Source organism: Felis catus, chromosome X (assembly GCF_018350175.1).
Source record: "Felis catus isolate Fca126 chromosome X, F.catus_Fca126_mat1.0, whole genome shotgun sequence".
NCBI classification, from domain to species: Eukaryota; Metazoa; Chordata; class Mammalia; order Carnivora; family Felidae; genus Felis; species Felis catus.
The window spans coordinates 101,125,217-101,144,178 of record NC_058386.1 but is presented as its reverse complement, the minus strand read 5'-3'; the positions used below and the strand labels follow the sequence as shown (position 1 = coordinate 101,144,178).

Sequence of the window (18,962 nt, the reverse complement as noted above, 5' to 3'; positions counted from 1 at the left end):
GGTCCTACTTCTTGCTCCTGTCCAATTAACAATGAAATTTTCACCCCTGACCCTCTGCTCCTGTTTATAAGTTCTCCCCTCTAAAAGCCAATGTACTCTATGCATAGGAATCCCTAACATATATTTCCTGTTCTTCTATCTACTGAACTCCAGTTGCATAATATCAGCTTAAGGTTGAAGTATCTAAAATATAATTCATCTCTTTCTCTCCAAAATCAGCTACCATTTAAATGCAAGAGCACAGTACAATATTATCACTACTGTGTTCCAACTACATAAATTATTGCAAGAAATTTTTCAAGAAGTAGAAACAAAGAAAGAGGTATGCATTCCAGAACATCATAAAATAATGACTTATGTGCTATCAAAATATTAACTAAAATATCATTATTGAAAGTTTCAATACATGGCGGTTTTTTAAACATACACTCATATGTACGTATGTGTGTATGTATGTTATCTCCTACTAAATTGTAAGTGGCAAAGCTAGGAATCCTCCTCTCTGAAGCCAACTCCTTACTTCATATCTAGCTCCATACTGCATTCATTACAAATGCACTATAAAAGCTCAATGAACAAATCTTTAGGCAAAATGAGGGATTGAAAGTTAAGACCGTAAGAAGAAGCTGGAAGGCAGACCTCTACTAAGAGATAAAAGGCTTCACAGAACCTAGAAACTGAGCTGAGTGCACATACTCCTCCTGGAATTGAAGGCAATTCATGAGAAAGGTTTCTAAAACTACTAAAGACTCTGCTATCTCCCTACTCCCAACCCAGAACAGGCCCAAGCACATGCCACAGCACTTCTTTACTCCAGGGAATGGGCATCTTGGCCCATTAAGATTAAATCAGTTTAATTTAGGATCAGCTCACAAATGCAGTCTATAATCTCACAATACCACATAATGCATCCACTCAAATATTTATACAACATACTATGTCCCAAGCACTGTTCTAAGTGCTGGAGTGAAGGCAGAAAAGGGACAAATCATGTAAAGTTGTGTTTGATGGTGAAAAGAGCCACACAGAGAAAGAAACCAGAGTAAGGAGGAAAGTGAATGCTGGGGGCAAAGAATATTACTTTACAGAACATGACCAAGGAATGCTACACCGAAAGGCTAATTACTTGAGCAAAATGTGTCCTGATGAAATGAACCAAGCCAGGCAAAGGGACCAGCAAATACAAAGGCCTTGAGGTAAGAACCAAATTATTTGGGCAAATTACTTAATTTCTTTAGGCCTCAGTTTTCCAATCTGTAAACTGGGTATATAACATCCCCTACACCATATAAGTAAAGGTAGTATATTACATCAAATATCTGACCCATGGAATGTACTCAATAAATGAAATTATTACATACCAGCAAAACCCTCAGCATATTGTCAGGCACACAGAAACACTCAGAAAAAGTACTGTTATATAATCCCCATAATAACATAAATCAGATAGCATTACTTCTCTTACAGCTAGGAAACCTGAGAATCAGAAATTTGTCCAATCCTCTGTGGACACCTAAAATTCCTATGAGGATAAAGAAACACTCTACAACTAAAGAAATGACTTAAAATAATACACAGCCAAGGGATGCCTGGGTGGCTCAGTCAGTTAAGCTTCTCACTCTTGATTTTGGCTCAGGTTATGATCTCACCAGTTTCATGAGTTCAAGCCCTGTGTCAGGCTCTACACTAGAGGCACAGAGCCTGCTTGGGATTCTCTCTCTCTCTCTTTGCCCCTCCCCTACTTGTGCTATCTCCATCTCCAAATAAATACATACATACATACATACATAAATAAATAAATAAATAAATAAATAAATCGCAGCCAAGATGAGGAAACCTTTCACATTACTGTCAACCAATCAGCAGTATGGTGCTTAAGAACATGGACTCTATAGCCCGACTGCCTGGGTTCACATCAAAGCTCCACCACTTCCTAGGTAAGTGCCCTTGGGCAATTTACATTTTTGCTCTGCACCTCTGTTTCCTCAACTGTAAACAGGAAATAATAATAGCACCTACTTCACAGGGTTGTTGGGAGAATTAAATGGGTTACTTTCTGATATCATTTCTATCTCAGTGCGCAGCATTTGGTTATGTAGTGTTAGTAGTAGTAATAGTATAAATTTTTTTTTTTAATCATCAAAATGTTTCCACTTCCCATGCTGAATTTTAGAAATCATAAAGACACCAGAAGTGGAAAAGCAGCAGAAAATGGAGACAGGAAAAAATGAAGAAGAAAAAAAAAACACGACACACACACACACACACACACACACACACACACACACACACACTACCACAAAGTGGCATTATAATGTTGCCTGGACTTAAACCAATTTACCTGAACAGATTTTTCCTATTAGTATTATTGTCCTTTAGTAGGAACACTAGCAGTAAGATATGTGCCAACAATGCTTTAGACAACATTTTATTTCATAGTTTATAGCAAGTTTAATTTCTTAAAATTAATTCAGATGTCATTTTACTGAGGATTAAAACAAATACAATATAATAAACTTTATCATCTTCCCCCCATCCAACGCTCTTCTAGGTGCTATTCAACACTTATTATAAAATATGAAACATCACATGTAACTTCAGACTAAGAATGATTTATCCTCTATCAACTACTGGTAGAAAATAAGCCTTTCTCCAAAATCAAAAATACAAGAAACAGCGTGCCTGGCTGGCTCAGTCGGTAGAGCAGGTAACTCTTGATCTTAGGGGTCATGAGTTCAAGCCCCACATCAGGAGTAGAGTTTAGTTTAAAAAACACAAGAAACAGCAAGTGTTAGCAAGGATGTAGAGAAAAAGGCATCCTTGATCATTGGTGGTAGGAATGCAAACTGGTGCAGCCACTGTGGAAAATAGTATAGAGGTTCCTCAAAAAAAGGAATAGAATTGCCATATGATCCAATAATTCTACTACTGGGTATTTACCCAAAGATTACAAAAAAACTAATCAGAGGGGTGGCTGGGTGGCTCAGTCAGTTGAGCATCCATCCAACTTCGGCTCAGGTCATATCTCGCAGCTGCTGAGTTTGAACCCCACATTGGGCTTGCTGCTGTCAAGCATGGAGTCTACTCTGGATCCTCTGTCCCTGTCTCTCTCTGCCCCTCCCGCACTTGTGCATGTGCACACATGCTCTCTCTCTCTCTCTCTCTCTCAAAAAGAAACATTAAAAAAAAAAAACCTCTCTCTTTCAAAAATAAACATTTAAAAAAACACTAATTGGAATATGCACCCCTATGTTTATTGCAGTCTTATTTAAAATAGCCAACATATGGAAGCACCCAAGTGTCCATCAATAGATGAATGGATAAAGATGTGATAGAGGGGCACCTGGCTGGCTCAATCAGTGGAGCATGCGATTCTTCATCTCAGGGTTAAGTTTGAACCCCACATTGGGTGTAGAGATTACTTTAAATATTAAGTAAATTCTTTAAAAAAAAGACGTGGTATGTACACACACACAATGAAATACTAATCATAAAGAATGAAATCTTGCCATTTGCAACAACATGGATCTAGAGAATATAATGCTAAGTGAAGTCAGTCAGAAAAGACAAATACCATGATTTCACTCATACGTGAAATTTCAGAAACAAAACAAAGAAAAAAAGAGACAGACAAACGAAAAAAAACCAGACTCTTAGGGGCACCTAGTTGGCTCAGTCCATTAAGCGTCCAACTCCTGATTTCAGCTCAAGTCATGATCTCACAGTTTGTGAGACTGAACCCCTCTTTAGGCTCTGCACTGACAGCCCAGAGCCTGCTTGGGATTCTCTCTCCCTCTCTCTACCCTCCCTCACTCATGTTCTCACTTTCTCAAAAATAAAAGTTTTATTTTATTTTTTTTTAATTTTTTTTAACGTTTATTTATTTTTGAGACAGAGAGAGACAGAGCATGAGCAGGGGAGAGTCAGAGAGAGAGGAAGACACAGAATCTGAAACGGGCTCCAGGCTCTGAGCTGTCAGCACAGAGCCCGATGCGGGGCTCGAACTCACAGACCGTGAGATCATGACCTGAGCCGAAGTCGGACGCTTAACCGACTGAGCCACCCAGGCACCCCTCAAAAATAAAAGTTTTAAAAAATAGACTCTTAAATATAGAGAACAGATGGTTACCAGAGGGGAGGTTGATAGGGGGATGGGTGAAATAGGTGAAGGGGATTAAGAGTACACTTATTGTGGGGCACCTGGGTGGCTCAGTCGGCTAAGCATCGGACTTCGGCTCAGGTCATGATCTCACGGTTCGTGAGGTCAAGGTCCATGTCAGGCTCTGTGCTGACAGCTCGGAGCCTGGAGCCTGCTTCAGATTCTGTGTCTCCTCCTCTCCCTACCCTTCCCCTGCTCACACTCTGTCAACCTCTCTCTCTCAAAAATGAATAAACGTTAAAAAAAAAAGAGTACACTTATTGTGATGGGCACCGGGTAATGTATAGATTGTTGAGTCCCTATATTATACACCTGAAACTAGTAGAACACTGTTAATTATACTGGAATTTAAAAAAAAATTCATGCATTTTTAATTCTCAAAGCAGAAAAAAAAGCCTTGCTCCTACTTTATTTCCAAAAGTTCCCTAGCTACTTTGAGAAATTTAACTTCCTCCTCAGTCTCAACAATTCAGGATTACTGTCTCTTTAAAAAAAAAAAATTATTTAAGTAGGCTCCATGCCCAACGTGGGGCTTGAACTCATGACCTCAAGATGAAGAGTTGCATGCTCTACCAATTGGGCCAGCCAGGCACCCCAATTATTGTCTCCTTTTATTCTCTTTCCCCCAAAAAAATTATCACTATGAAATCTATAAATCAGCCCACTGGGAGGCAGTGTATCACCATGTAAAGAAGTACTGTACGCTGGAATCAGGCAGAAAGAACTGTATTCAAAAGTAGGCTCTGCCACTCACTAGCTGAGTGAACTTAGGCAAGTCACTTAACCATTCTGGAACCTCAGTAAATGAAAATACCACCAACTGCCTCACAGGATGTTGAAAGAAATAAAAAAAGTCAATGTTAGGGAATGTACAACTTGCCACGTAGTAGATGTGGTAATGATATCCTATACAAACTTAAGATTTCTCATTAAGGCAAAGCCAACTAGAGGAAATTAACTACTTCTCTTCCAACATACAGCCCTTTAATGTGAATATTAATAATGTAATTATAATGCAGGGTTAAATTTCTAGAAAACCTAAGGTTTAATTCAATCTTCACTTGAGAATCTGTATAACATATAGTACATGACACAAGGATTCAAAATTAGATAAAAACACAATTCGTAGTCAGAAGAAATTAACAATCTACTTATAAGAGATAATGAAAAAGTTAATCTACTTATAAGAGATAAATGAATATTCACCAATATTGTACATTTAAACACTATATATTTATACACACACATATAATTAGCTCTCATGTTAGATTTGCCATTTTTCTGCAGCAACCTAGATACCTGTTTCAATCTAACTTCAAAAGTTTAGGAACTAATTTCCTACTAAAGAATCTTTTCTAATATAATGCCATATTGTCCAAATAATCCCTCTGAAATTTTTCAAGTATATTTAGAACACCGTAATATGAATGCAACTACTGAATATTCCTCAATGAATAGTAGCACTTTATGCATTGATATTTAATCAAAACTCAAAAAAGTACATATACACAGAGCTGGAAAAATCCATTTATCATTGACAAATTTGCTTTTCAAAAACATACCTTCATGCTTCTGCTTCCCTGCCAACCATGGCTACCACCACTTCCTCAATTCTCCTGCCAGGAATAAAGTCTGAGGAATGCCTTTTGGCCTGAATGAGTAGTGGAAACAGGGAGGGATATATCCCAAAGGAAAAATATTACGGCTTTGCTAATATTTCCTACATTTTCGTTACTTCTTTAGTGTAAAAGGGAAATTCTCAAAGGTTCATGTTCCTATCTTTAATACTATTTCTTTAAACCACAAAAAAAGGCATTTTTTAGGAAGAGGATATTAAACATGTTCTTTGTAATAATATTCTAGTTGCCACAAAGTTTGCAAATTAGGTACAAGGCAGTAGACACACTGGTGAGCGTGGAAAAATTCTCCTTGCTTTTGAAAAAGGGAAAATGATTAGAAATGCAAGAAAAGAGGGTATCATACATCCCAATCCTGTAATGGAAATACTTCAAATACACCAAACCTAAATCATCATGCATATCATATTCAGAGAATGAATTTAATGACTATCATATAGTGCTATGAAGACATTTCAAGCTAACATTCTAACAAAGAATTCAAAGTCAAAAAGTTAAACACAGGGGCGCCTAGGTGGCTCAGTCGGTTAAGCGGCCGACTTCGGCTCAGGTCACGATCTCGCGGTCCGTGAGTTCGAGCCCCACGACAGGCTCTGTGATGACAGCTCAGAGCCTGGAGCCTGTTTCAGATTCTGTGTCTCCCTCTCTCTGACCCTCCCCCGTTCATGCTCTGTCTCTCTTCTGTCTCAAAAATAAATAAACGTTAAAAAAAAAATAAAAAAAAAGATAAACACAAACATGCATAACTTTAAATCCCTTTTTTTAAGTTTAAGTAATCTCTACACCCAAAATGGGACTCAAACACACGACCCTGAAAGACCCTGGAAGAGTCACATGCTCTTCCAACTGAGCCAGTCAGGCACCCCAAAATTCCTATTTAAAAGCAAGCATTTACAACATGAAATAAAGACACAAAAGAATGCCATATAACAGTGACTACTGATTGCCTCTTTTGCTTTTACACAACACCATAACATCATTTAGGTCTCAACTTTTGGATAACAGTAACTAGTTATAGGAGATGATCGTGGTCTCTTTTAATTTAGTTTTTTTTTTTTTTGAACATTTATTTATTTTTGAGAGACAGAGACAGCATGAGCAGGGGAGGAGCAGAGAGAGAGGGAGACACAGAATCTGAAGCAGGCTCCAGGCTCCGAGCTGTCAGCACAGAGCCTGACATGGGGCTCGAACTCACAAATTGCAAGATCATGACCTAGGCCAAAGTAGGATGCCCAACCGACTGAGCCATCCAGGTGCCCCTAATTTAGTTTATTAACCACCACCCAAAACTGAAGCATTCTAAGGCTACACTTACAAGTCCTCAATTGTTGGGGTGCCTGAGTGGCTCAGTAGGTTGAGCGTCTGGCTTCGGCTCAGGTAGTGATCTCACGGTTTGTGAGTTCAAGTCCCGCATCAGGCTCTGTGATGACAGCTCAGAGCCTGGAACCTGCTTTGGGTCCTGTGTGTGTGTCTCTCTCTCTGCTTCTCCCCCAGACACTCTCTGTCTCTCTCTCTTTCAAAAAGAAATAAACATTTAAAAAAATGGTTTTTTTTAAAAGTCAATTGTTTTTTCTCCCAAAACTTTTCAAAGTAGTCCTTAAAAATACTTGTCACCAGGGGTGCCTGGCTGGCTCAGCTGGTAGAGCAAGCAACTCTTGATCTTGGAGTTGGGAGTTTGAATACCACTTTAGGTGCAGAGATTACTTAAAAATAAAGTCTTAAAAAAAATACTTGTCACTATCTCAAATTAAGAGCACTGTATCAAAAAAAAATAAAACCTGCATTGATGACTATTGGTTTTAGCCTAATAATGTTCTTTTATATATAGTAATCCCAGTACATAGTGGTTTGTTTTGTTGTTGTTGTTGTTGTTATTGTTGTTTCTTCAGAAAGAGCATGGGGGGGAAGAAGGGGAGGGGGGAGAGGGGTGGAGAGGGGGAGAGGGGGAGAGAGAGAGAGAGACACACACACACACACACACACACACACACACACACACACGGAGAGAGGGAGGGAGGAAGGGAGGGAGAGGGACAGAAAATCTTAAGCAGGCTCCACATTCAGCACAGAGCTGGATGCAGAGCTCCTCAATCCTACGATGCTGGGATCATGACCTGAGCCAAAATGAAGAGTCAGATCCTCAACCATCTGAGCCACCCAGGCGATCCCCCCACTTCCAATTTCATGATAGCTTTTAATGAATTAAAGACAAGATTTACAAAACTAAACAGACCTACTTACTAACCATGCAGTTGTTTATAAGATATTGACACCAACAAAACCTCCAAAAGTAAACTAGCCAGGGGATAAAAAACACACAAATTCCTCAACAAAATATCAAAATAGCCAAATATGAAAAAACTTAAAGTCCTCTTAAGATCAGCTCTCTGCCACTCACCCCCACTAAAAAGGGTGGGGAGGGAATTTTTGTTTGCAATAGAGTATAATCTGCAATTATGCTGAATTCATTTCTCCAAATGTTTGAATTCACCTACAGTAATCATTTTTGGGGGGGGGGGGATGTACCACAAATATAAACAGGCGGGAATATAAGGCAACTACAAAAGTCATCAAAATAAAAGAGAACTATTAATTTTATGAAATGACACTTCAAACTCTACAACTCTCAAATTATGTTACAGAATCAATTTAACTTCAAATAAGTCTCTAACCTGTAAGTTTTTCTTTCTTTTCTAACACCACTTCTCCCTAGTCACAAAATTATTTCTCTCTCACTTTTCTTCTAGGAAGAGATTTCCCACATAAAAACCTCCATGAAAAAGCATACAATTAACATTTCCTCCCTAGAAAACAGTAAACGAAGTCTGAATAAAATGTCAGAAAATCTGTTTACGGATTTCAAACAGTAAAAGTAGTTATCTTGGTTTTTTCCTTTTATTTCAGTGGACCTCAGAAGCTATTTTTTTTTTTAACAGTGACTCAAAAGTCCAATAGTCACTTGAAAAAAGCCAACTGGAAATTCTCCTGGGTAGAATTTTAAAAACACTGTCTCTCGTCTTTTACTGTCAACCCCACACCAACAGAAATTCCTCCAAGTAAAAATAACAAACTCTCAGAATATGGCCGTTTAAAGTAATTAAATCACTTTCATGCCCAAATAAATTGTAGAGGCTGTGAATCCCTTCCTACCACTTACTAATTAGGCAAGGTTTCCTCTTGAAAAATGGGGTATTCATTAGGGACGTCATATATCCTAGCTTCTCTGGGACAGTTCCCATTTATACTATTATCCCAGAATGCCATCTAGTTAGAGTCCCCTTTCATTCTCCTAAGTATGCCGGGGTGGCTCAATCAAGTTAGGTGTCTGACTCTTGATTTCAGCTCAGGTCATGATCTCCTGGTTTGTGGGTTTGAGCCCTGCCTCAGGCTCAGCACTCACAGCGCAGAGCATGCTTGGGATTCTCTCCCCCTCTCTCTCTGCCCCTTCCCCACTTGCATTCTCTCTCTCAAAATAATAAACTTTTTAAAAAAGTATCCTGATTTGAGCAATAAATTATAGGATAATGGGTAACAGGGTTATGAAGATTAAGAGAGGTAATGCAATGTAAAGCATTTGTAACAGTGTCTGACACAGAGTTAAGAATTCAGTTAGTGTTAACTATTCCTTATGTTAGTCACCATCAAATACTTTATAAGAAGTTTTGAATTGAGGGGCGCCTGGATGGCCCAGTTGGTTAAGCGTCTGACTCTTGATTTCAGCTCAGGTCATAATCTCACAGTTTGTGACATAGAGCCCCGCGTCGAGCTCTGCGTTGACAGCGCGGGACCTGCTTGGGATTCTCTCTCTCCCTCTCTCCCCCTTTCCCTCGCTCTCACATGCACACGCTCTCTGTCTCAAAATAAATAAACTTAAAAAACAAGTTTTGAGGGGCACTGCCACACCTGGGTGGCTCAGTGGGTTAAGTGTCCGACTTTGGCTCAGATCATTATCTCACGTCTGGTGGGTTTGAGCCCTGCATCGGGGTCTGTGCTGACAGCTCAGAGCCTGGAGCCTGCTTCAGATTCTGTGTCTCCCTCTCTCTCTCTGCCCCTCCCCTGCTCACGTCTCTCTCTCTCTCTCTCCCCCTCTCTCAAAAGTAAACAAACATTAAAAAAAAAAATTTAAGTTTTGACTTGTATAATGAACAGTGCTCCTACAATATTCCTTTTTACAAATAAAATTATTCAACTTCCCACATTCAATTCTTTGAAACAACTAAGTAGCACTAACTGCTTGAAATCAACACTAACCAATTTATCCAACTTATGCCACAGAGATGACAATATTATCAATTACATTCACATTTTATCATACAAAAGTTTAGTAGAGCTATATTAGGGTTACTGACAGGAAAGTTAACTGTGAAAAGTAAAACTGCTTAGCACCAAACCAAGTCCCTTAATATTCTAGCAGCCCTTCTCATCCAGGGTTCCACAAGGTTAACCACAGAACTCAGAAAATAATGTGAGTGACAATTTCCTGAATTCTCCCAAGAATGGTACAAAACTAGTATCTTCCTAGATACACAGGAGAGAAACTAATTCATTGTGTACAATGGATGTCTTGGGGCATAATTCTGTTGTAGAACACCAGGGTCTTGGTATTCTTGGAGTACAAAAGGGGAAAATATGGATGAAAAGACTCAATATTGAACAAAGAAATCTGGATAGAAGACTGCATCACTCCCACAAAATAAGGGAATAATTAACATAAAACATATAAATTGCACTCATGGCTATGAAAAACATTATACATTGTTTTACCTCATCTCCACTAATTTATCTTAGGCCAGATATCCGCCATCTAGCAGTCCTTCGGATAAGAAAAGTTCTAGTTGTAGTTTATGAAAAGCAAGAAGGAAAAAGCAAAGAAAGCTGAGACTAATGAACCTACTAATAATCCAGGTCACCAATATTAACTATTACCTGATACAAATTAGAACAAGAAAATTTAATAAAGTGAAAAGATGAACTAGAAATTAGAAGCAGAGAAGATATTAACACTCAGGAGGAAAGAGTATTTTTTTTAATTTTTTTTTCAACGTTTATTTATTTTTGAGACAGAGGGAGACAGAGCATGAACGGGGGAGGGCCAGAGAGAGGGAGACACAGAATCTGAAACAGGCTCCAGGCTCTGAGCCATCAGCCCAGAGCCTGACGCGGGGCTCGAACTCACGGACTGCGAGATTGTGACCTGGCTGAAGTCGGACGCTTAACCGACTGCGCCACCCAGGCGCCCCGGAAAGAGTATTTTTAAGGTACCATTAAATAACAACAAAATCCCCTTACAGAATCAATCAGAGCAGTGAACTACAAAAGTTGCATAAATTTTTATTTCAAATCTAAACCACTCAATAAACAAGCTGAATGACTGGGGAACTATTCTCAGACACACTCAGCTTCCATTCTGTATAGAACATAAATGACATAAGGGAAAAATTTTTCAGTGAAACCGTTCTATCTACCATAGTATGACCCCTACCCCCAAAAAGCCAAAACTATAACTCAACATGTTATCACATTAACTTTTGTATAATGAGCACACACAAACAAAACCAAGGCTCAGATTTCTTTCAACTATCTCTTAGCGTAAAACACAATTTAGACCTTTCATCGGGCAACAACTCATCTAACCCTGTGTAAAAATCTGTATTTCCCTTGCACTGTATGTGAAAAAAAATCTTCATTTTGTAATATTAAAATGAGGCATGCTTTCTGGTGATAAATAACCCAAGACCTAAACCAGTTAAGGGAAACTACTGAACTTAAAAAAAATACACACACAAAGGTTTTGAGGCCAAATTACTTTGGGTGTAAATTCAGGCTGTCAATTATTATGTGACAAGTCATTTATTCTTTGAGAACCTCAATTTTCCCATCTGTAAAATGATAATAACCACCTATCATGCAAGGCAGCTGAGAAGACAAAACAATAAATGTTAAAACAGTTATTGGCATTCAAAAGGAACTTAAAAGTACACTAAATTAAGTTTCTTTCTTAGAATATCTCAAGATTCAACAGGTTAGAGGTCAAATCCAATTACAACAAATGTTGTGCATGCAAAATTTTAGTGTAAACAAGACTTACTTCTTCCCCCTCTAACATTCTGACATTATAAAAGAGTTTTACTTTGAGTTTACATTACATTATTCAGAACTTACAGATATCTCTCTAGTTGGTCTCATCAATCCTAGTAATGCATTTTCCAATCAAATAATAAAAAAGAACAGAGCACTGACATTACTCACCCTCCCTTCCTTTGGAGGAATGAGGAGTGTAAAACAAGTTCAATAACCTCTTGACTAACTATATGTAAAGACTTCTTGTTTTCTTCTGGTTAGTATCAAAGATGGAACTATAGCAAGCATACATTAAGAACACAGTTCAGGTAGCAGATCACCACAGCTGCTAGAGATGTAGGGTTTTTTTTAATGCACATATTCAAAAATTAAGACTCCACAAGCAACACCACTTACACAGAAGGAATATAAAATTTGGTTCAATTAAATGCAAAGCAGGCAACCCAGGATATGTTAAAAAAAAAAATCTGACAATTTTTTCTCACATTATCTTTACCAAACAGAAACATGCAATAACCACTGCTCATGATAGCCAGAGACACAGAGAATTATTATACAGGGACAGTACTGAGCCACAAATTAAAAGTTCAATGCATGTATCAGATGTAGAAAACTACAAAAGGAAAATGTAAAGAACTTTTAAATTTGCCTGTATCTTTAAAGTTTCTTTATTCTCCAATGATTAATCACATTTCAGGATATACTGATACCCATAGCTAACTGGGACTATCCCTTTCCTTTGCTAAGCTCCCCCAATTTCCAAAATGGGTATACAATAGTGCTCCATTGTACAATGAGCTGTCATTTCAAATATCTGAATAACCTACGAATAGCAATTTCAAAGTGCTAATAATATAAGACCCGGTTGTTGTTTTTAAACATGAGACACAAAAGTCACAATATTAAAGAGATATGAATCTTATCCCGCTAGGATGTAATGAACAGATCATGGTGTCCATTTAACATAAATTTTCTTCTCAAAGTTTATTTATTTTTGAGAGAGACAGTGTGCACAAGCAGAGAAAAGGCAGAGAGAGGGGGATAGAGGATCTGAAGCAGGCTCTGTGCTGACAGCAGCCAAGTCCTATGTGGGGCTTGAACTCATGATGAGATCATGGCCTGAGCCCCACGTTGGCCACTTAACCAAGTGAGCCACCCAAGTGTCCAGGTGTCCATTTAATGTAAATTCTAAATTAAAAGTTAACTTGCAGCATCAAAAACTGAAGTCTTCCATCTATTATAAAGCCCAAAGCAAAAAGAATACACTATTCACTGTTTACTCTCTTCCCACACATGACTGTGGGTGGCATCAGTTAAACATGCAGAATATTAAGCACTACTAAACCGTCCAAGGCATATTTTCACATCTAATGCTATATTCCCAAAAGATAATTTATTTGAGCCTGAGCCTACTCCCCACTTCTCCCCACCCATTTTAATACATAGGTCCTCAGACAACCACCAAAGTCAATAATGTAAGATCGATAAAGAAAATTATGAAAAAGAAATGCAAGACTTAATTTCATTCAAATCTTTAGCGTTTGGGCTTTAAAAAATATCCTAACTGGGCACCTGGCTGGTTCAGTCAGAAGAGCATGCGACTCTAGATCTTGTGAGTTCAAGCCCCATGTTGGGTGTAGAGATTACTTATTTATTTTAAAAAATAAATAAAATTTTAAAAATTAATAATCCTTACTAAATACACTTCAAAGTTACAAAACTCGTAATTTGGTGGCTTAGTAGTTTAGCTGTGGCCTTCCACAATAAATCTGAAGCCACAATCTTCATCATCTACTTAAGATTATTTGCATACAAGAATTCAAAAAATGTCATCTGTCTTCTCATAACATTCTTAAAGCTAAAACTTGCATATGAATACACAGACTAATATTAACAGTTATGAAATATCTTCCTAGACTAGGGTGGAATTTTGTTTTAATAATGATGAGGGAACACACTTCACCCAACATAAAACTTAAATATCCATTATTTTGGATGTCCTTTAGAACTTTGACATATTCAAAAATACATCCGAGCACCTGGCTGGCTCAGTTGGTGAAGCATGTGACTCTTGATCTTGGGGTTGTGGGTTCAAGCCCCATGTTGGATGTAGAGATTACTTAAAAATAAAATCTTAAAAAAAATACATCTCATAGGGGTAAAAAGCCTGACACTGAACAACACAAAATTGCAGAAAATAAGGCACTTACCTTCAAAGAATGTAGAAGCAATTCACAAATATATTAATTAAGGAAACTGAGGATTGTAATTGCAATGCACTTTTACTGTTGATGGGTAATGGTCAGAATGGCCCTAATAGAAAAACATTAGAATATTTTACATATCGACTTTTAACTACACTAAATCCTTAAAGTGAGGAGTGCGATTTAACTCACTTTATAAGTAAATGTTCATTTTCATATCAGTTTTTTTTTAAAGAACCCACCCCACCCCCACTGCCAGTCTCTGATAACCTTAGAATGCTATAGTTATTTCACAGTAGGAAAGAATGGCTAATAAGTACATTTCCTTTCCAATCCTAGTCTCTACCCATTCATTAAACACCAAATACTGAAACTGAATTCAACTCCTACCTCTATGTTCCTACCAGGAATGCGCCCTAGGGCACCCGAATCCCTTCCACTGTCACTTATTGCAACTGCCAAAGCCCCTCCTATTAATAGTAAATCCCTTTCATACTGACTCACTGTAACCCCAACTTAATGAAATAGACAACAAGCAAAATTTACAAAATCTGAGAATGGAATTTTCCCGTTTTCAAAGGATTAAAAAAGAAACTAAAAGTAGAATACATTCAGACTAAGTTACAAACATTTAGAGTTCAACCGATTTGTAAGTATGTATACTGCTTATTCTATACTGGTTCAAATTAAATATTTTTTTGAAAGTTTGTATATCAGGCATTGTGTAATTACTTATGCAAAACGCCAAGTTTTCCACACAGATAACTGATAGGTAAATACAAACGTATGCCATCACATCAAAATTGCAAGCCAATTTGAAATTTTTTCTTCCAATTTTTTTAATTGTGGAAATTTTCAAGTACGCACAAAAAAAGTAGAGAGAATAATAGTACAATAAGCTCCCCTGTACTCATCCAGCTACGATCAACTCAAGGCCACTGTTGTTTCATCTCTACCTCCCACCACTCTCTCTTCCAATTATTATCTTCAGAAAAGAATTAAGAAGACACTGTGCTCGGTAAGTACCCTGAAAAAACCCCAAAGATGCTAAAGTATCAAAGACTAGTAAGAAGAATTTAACAGTGACTGTCACCCTAAAACAACTACTTGCAAATTTAAGAATTCAGTTAAAAACAAAGAAATAGCCATCTTTAAGAATTTTAATAAAGTCCATAAGATCCAAAAGGCATATTTAAAATTATACCTAAAAGGAGAAATAGGAATAGGTGGTGAAAATGAACTTAAATATCTGCAATTAGCTTACATTCATGTAGCACCTCGGCTCAAAACGAAAAAAAAAAAAAAAAACAGACTATTTAACATAATGTGTCATAAAATTACAATTCAACCACTTGAAAAACCGCTGAATGCTTATGCCTTAACTGGTCCTTCTGATCCCTAATTACAGATTGATATCAATGTAAAAAGAAAACCAGGCATTTTAACGTAAGCGTTTTAAAATGTTCAAAATTAACCCCACCGTTCATTGGAAAATATATGAAAGCAAGTCTAAACTACCTGAATTGTGTGTCATTAAGCAGAAATGTATATCCACTTTCCAGGGCCCAGGTTTTTTTTTTTTTAATAAGTTCACATATACCCTGAAACGCAACGCGCTAGGCTACAGATAGAATTAGAAGACCGCCTCCTGCTCTTGCTCCTAACCAATACGCAGAGAGAGAAGGTTGGCAGGAAAGTGCTGCGAGGACAGTAACAAACACCAGCAGCTCCCGAGCAGGCCCTGCTAGAGCCAGGAATGACGCACTTCGGTAACCCGACTCTTTCTCCCCTCCACCCCCGCCCCCAGCAGCGGTGCTGACACCGCCAACAGCCCGGAGTAGGAAAAAAGACAACAGAAAAAAGGCAGAGGTTGGACCGCACCAGGTTTCATCAAGAAACCTCGATTATTCCTCTTTCGACACTAACCACTAGGACTAAACAGGAAAAGAAGCTTCGTGCTTAAGCAAGTCCCATCATGGTGGTTTAAGAGTCACTAAATTAAGCTGATAATGAGTCCAATCCACAGAGACAAATACAGGGTGTGGCTGCCGTGAAATACGGCGGTCCGTGGGAGAAAAGGGGTATGGAATTTACACTCCAGTATGAGGAGAAGATGGGGCTTTACCAAGGGGAGGGGGGGCGGCCCGCGCATTTTAAGGAACCATTTCAAAGCAACACAAGCTTTTCGTTTACTTAAACCTAATCCCACAGATCAAAAGTTTCTAATAGATATATCGTGTAAACTGTAAATAACCATTTAATCAAACACCATGACCCTCAATTAAGAAACCATCCGAGAGAAAGGAGGGAGACGGTAGGAAAGGGTGGTAGGCAACAAGATATAAAACATTTCTAGGCCACGCAGGAGAAAGTCTCACAAACCGGATGAAACTACTAATGCAATATTAAAAATTAAAGCTGAACACTGCAGCATGAAAAATCTCACGATAAAACCCATTATAGTTCAGGATTAAAAATAAAATGACATACACACCAAGGGAGAGCGGAAACTAAATGTCGAAAGTACAGCGGTTTATAAAAAACTAAAGGCAAAACAAGACCTTCTCGCGACGAGGAAAAAAAAAAAGGCAGAAATCAACAATACGTTTACGAATGTAGGCCAGAAGAAAATGGGAACGGGGCTCAAAGTTTTGCGGAACTACTTGATGCTGTTTCCCACACCTTCTCTCTCCCATGGCCCATCAGACCCTTTTCGTGCTAAAATCGCCGGCCACAGATCACCGGGTACGCGACAGAAGAAAAAAGAAAGTCAACCCCAAGCAAGAATAAAAGTGTAGAGAGAAAAAACAGAAGCTGCCTACCTGGGGCAAGGATCAGCTCAGTTCGTGCCTTGAGAAAGACAGTGCGGGTGGGGGTGGGAACGAAAAGCAGCACTAAAACTAAAACAAAAGTGGCGCCAAAACCCCCCAACAAACAGCCTTCCACTCCCGCCCTTCCCCCCTCCTCCCATGCCAGGCAGGCAGGGCCCCCTTCGGGGCAAGGTCTGCACGCGGGGGCCAACACTGCCAGACCCCAGCCTATTTATAAAATTGTTGCCCGAAGAAAACTGACCGAAGTCGGGCCTCGGAAGGGATGGAGAGATCGATGCCAATCGCTTTCCCAAGCAGTTCCCCCACCACGCGCTGGAGATGATGGGGCGGGGGAGAAGCAGAGGGGCCCGTCACATGAATGTTGTTCCCTCTCTAGGAAGGGAGGAAGAGAGGGAGGGAGCGGAGGGAGGGAGGAAAGGAAAGAGGGGAAGGGAGAAGGGAGGGGGCACGAGGGAGGGGTGTGATCAGAGTAGATTTTCCCTCGCCTCCCTCGGTCCGAGGCCCAAATATACACAACTGAGCCTCCGCTTCTCCCCTCCCCCCTAGGTTCCCAGCACCACCATTTTGCTCTCTTCCTTCCCCTCTTCACGATACCGCGCTCTCCCCCACCCCAGCCACAGCCTCCCCGGCTTTCCTCCCCCGACTATGGCTCGCACCCCACCCCACCTCCAGTTTGGGCTCTCCCAGGCTTAAGAGCCTGCCGGAGAAAAGGCACCTAAATCTAATGCAACACTGAGAAGCGGAGCCTCCATCTTGCGCTGCTCCGCGTTCTCCATTTTGGGCCACCCATGGGGGGGGGGGGGTCTCCGTGGAGGCCCCGAGGGAGAGTTGGGCGAGGGAAGGAAGAGAAAATCTTCAGCGAGGGTAGTCGAAAAGAAGAGTCGTGCAGTAGAAAGCCACTCTAGGAGTAGGAGGTAGGGAGGAAGGGGGGCTGGAAGTTCCTTGGTAGTGTTGAGGTGGCCACTTGGGGGGAGAAGGCAGAAAGAAGGGTTGGGGGTTACGCGGGGACGGGGAGGCTTCTCCCCGTCTTGACTTGGCCACCCGCTCCATGGCTGGCCCCGCTGGGGGCAAAGGGAGTAGAGGGGAAATTAAGTGGCAACAGAGTGCCCATTCTCTTTCCCTCCCAACTCTTCTCTCGCGCCCTGCTTCAACCATACACACCTCACGGTGGGCCCCGCGCCCTCCGGGTGCCCCTCCAAACTTCTAGAAGCTTCGCCTCCGCCATTTTATAACTTACCTCCCCCCTCAGCGTACACAGAGGCAGCAACGAGACTGTTCGCCTCCCCCACTCCTCCTTCCTTCTTTCTCAGGCCGGGGGCTTCTTCACCCCTGGGCTGGTACAAGATATTTTCCCCTTCCTCTTCTTTACACCCTCGAATTCTACTCAGGGACGGAAGCTCCCGCGGTTCTAGAGCGGTGGGGGGTTTTGAAAGTGGCGGTCGGATCCGGCGGGTTTTTTTTTTTCTTTTTTTTTTTCTTTTTTTTTTTTTTTTTTTTTTTTTTTTTTTGGTGGCGCTTCGGGATTGTTTGGGGTGTTCGCTCTTCGGCGACTTGGAGGCGAATGGAACGCGCAGGCGCCATCTGTCGGCCACGAACCCGCGCTCGGCTCCTGTTGGGAGGGAGCGGCATCTAGCGGCAGCGAGCTGACACTGCAACGCTTGTCTCCCAGCGTCCTCCTCCCTATCAACGACCAATCGTGGCCGACTGCCTCCCGGGTTCAGCGTCTCCGACGCCGCCTGCAAACGAGGCGCCCGCAGGGGCGCGCCGCCGAGTGGGGTAAACAAGGTTCCGTGCCCGCGCCTGACTTACTCATTCGTTTGGCCGCGCTTCCGCCGCGGACCCGATCGCGCCGCGTTTCCTCTCTCTTTAATTTGGGGGGGGTCGAAAGGAGGTCGTTAGGAATGTCCGGCAGAGCCCCGGGCCGTGGGAAATCGGAAAGCGGGGTCGCGCGGGACTCGTCCCCCGGGCTCCTGTGCCCCGAGCGCAGCCCGAGGTTGGCAGCCCAGCTGGGCATCACCCTTCCCTGTCCCCTCCTCTGGCACGCCCCAGC

The 18,962-nt window shown here is 40.6% G+C and overlaps 1 protein-coding gene across 6 annotated transcripts in view; it reads right to left on the bottom strand.

Moving 5' to 3' along the window:
* STAG2 (stromal antigen 2) overlaps window positions 1-18,370 on the bottom strand; it is a 138,908-nt gene extending 120,538 nt beyond the window's left edge. The window contains exons 1-2 of one of the 6 annotated variants that reach the window (XM_019824250.2): window positions 17,579-17,711; window positions 17,154-17,284 (exon numbers count right to left, since the gene is read on the bottom strand). The gene's annotated coding sequence lies outside the window, so the exon portion shown is untranslated. Of the gene's footprint in view, window positions 1-14,087; window positions 14,191-16,903; window positions 16,938-17,153; window positions 17,445-17,578; window positions 17,712-18,149 lie in introns of those variants that run through there. The other 5 variants (XM_011279456.4, XM_045051135.1, XM_045051136.1 and 2 more) reach the window with 5 other exon arrangements.
* Between the last annotated feature and the right edge of the window lie 592 nt (window positions 18,371-18,962).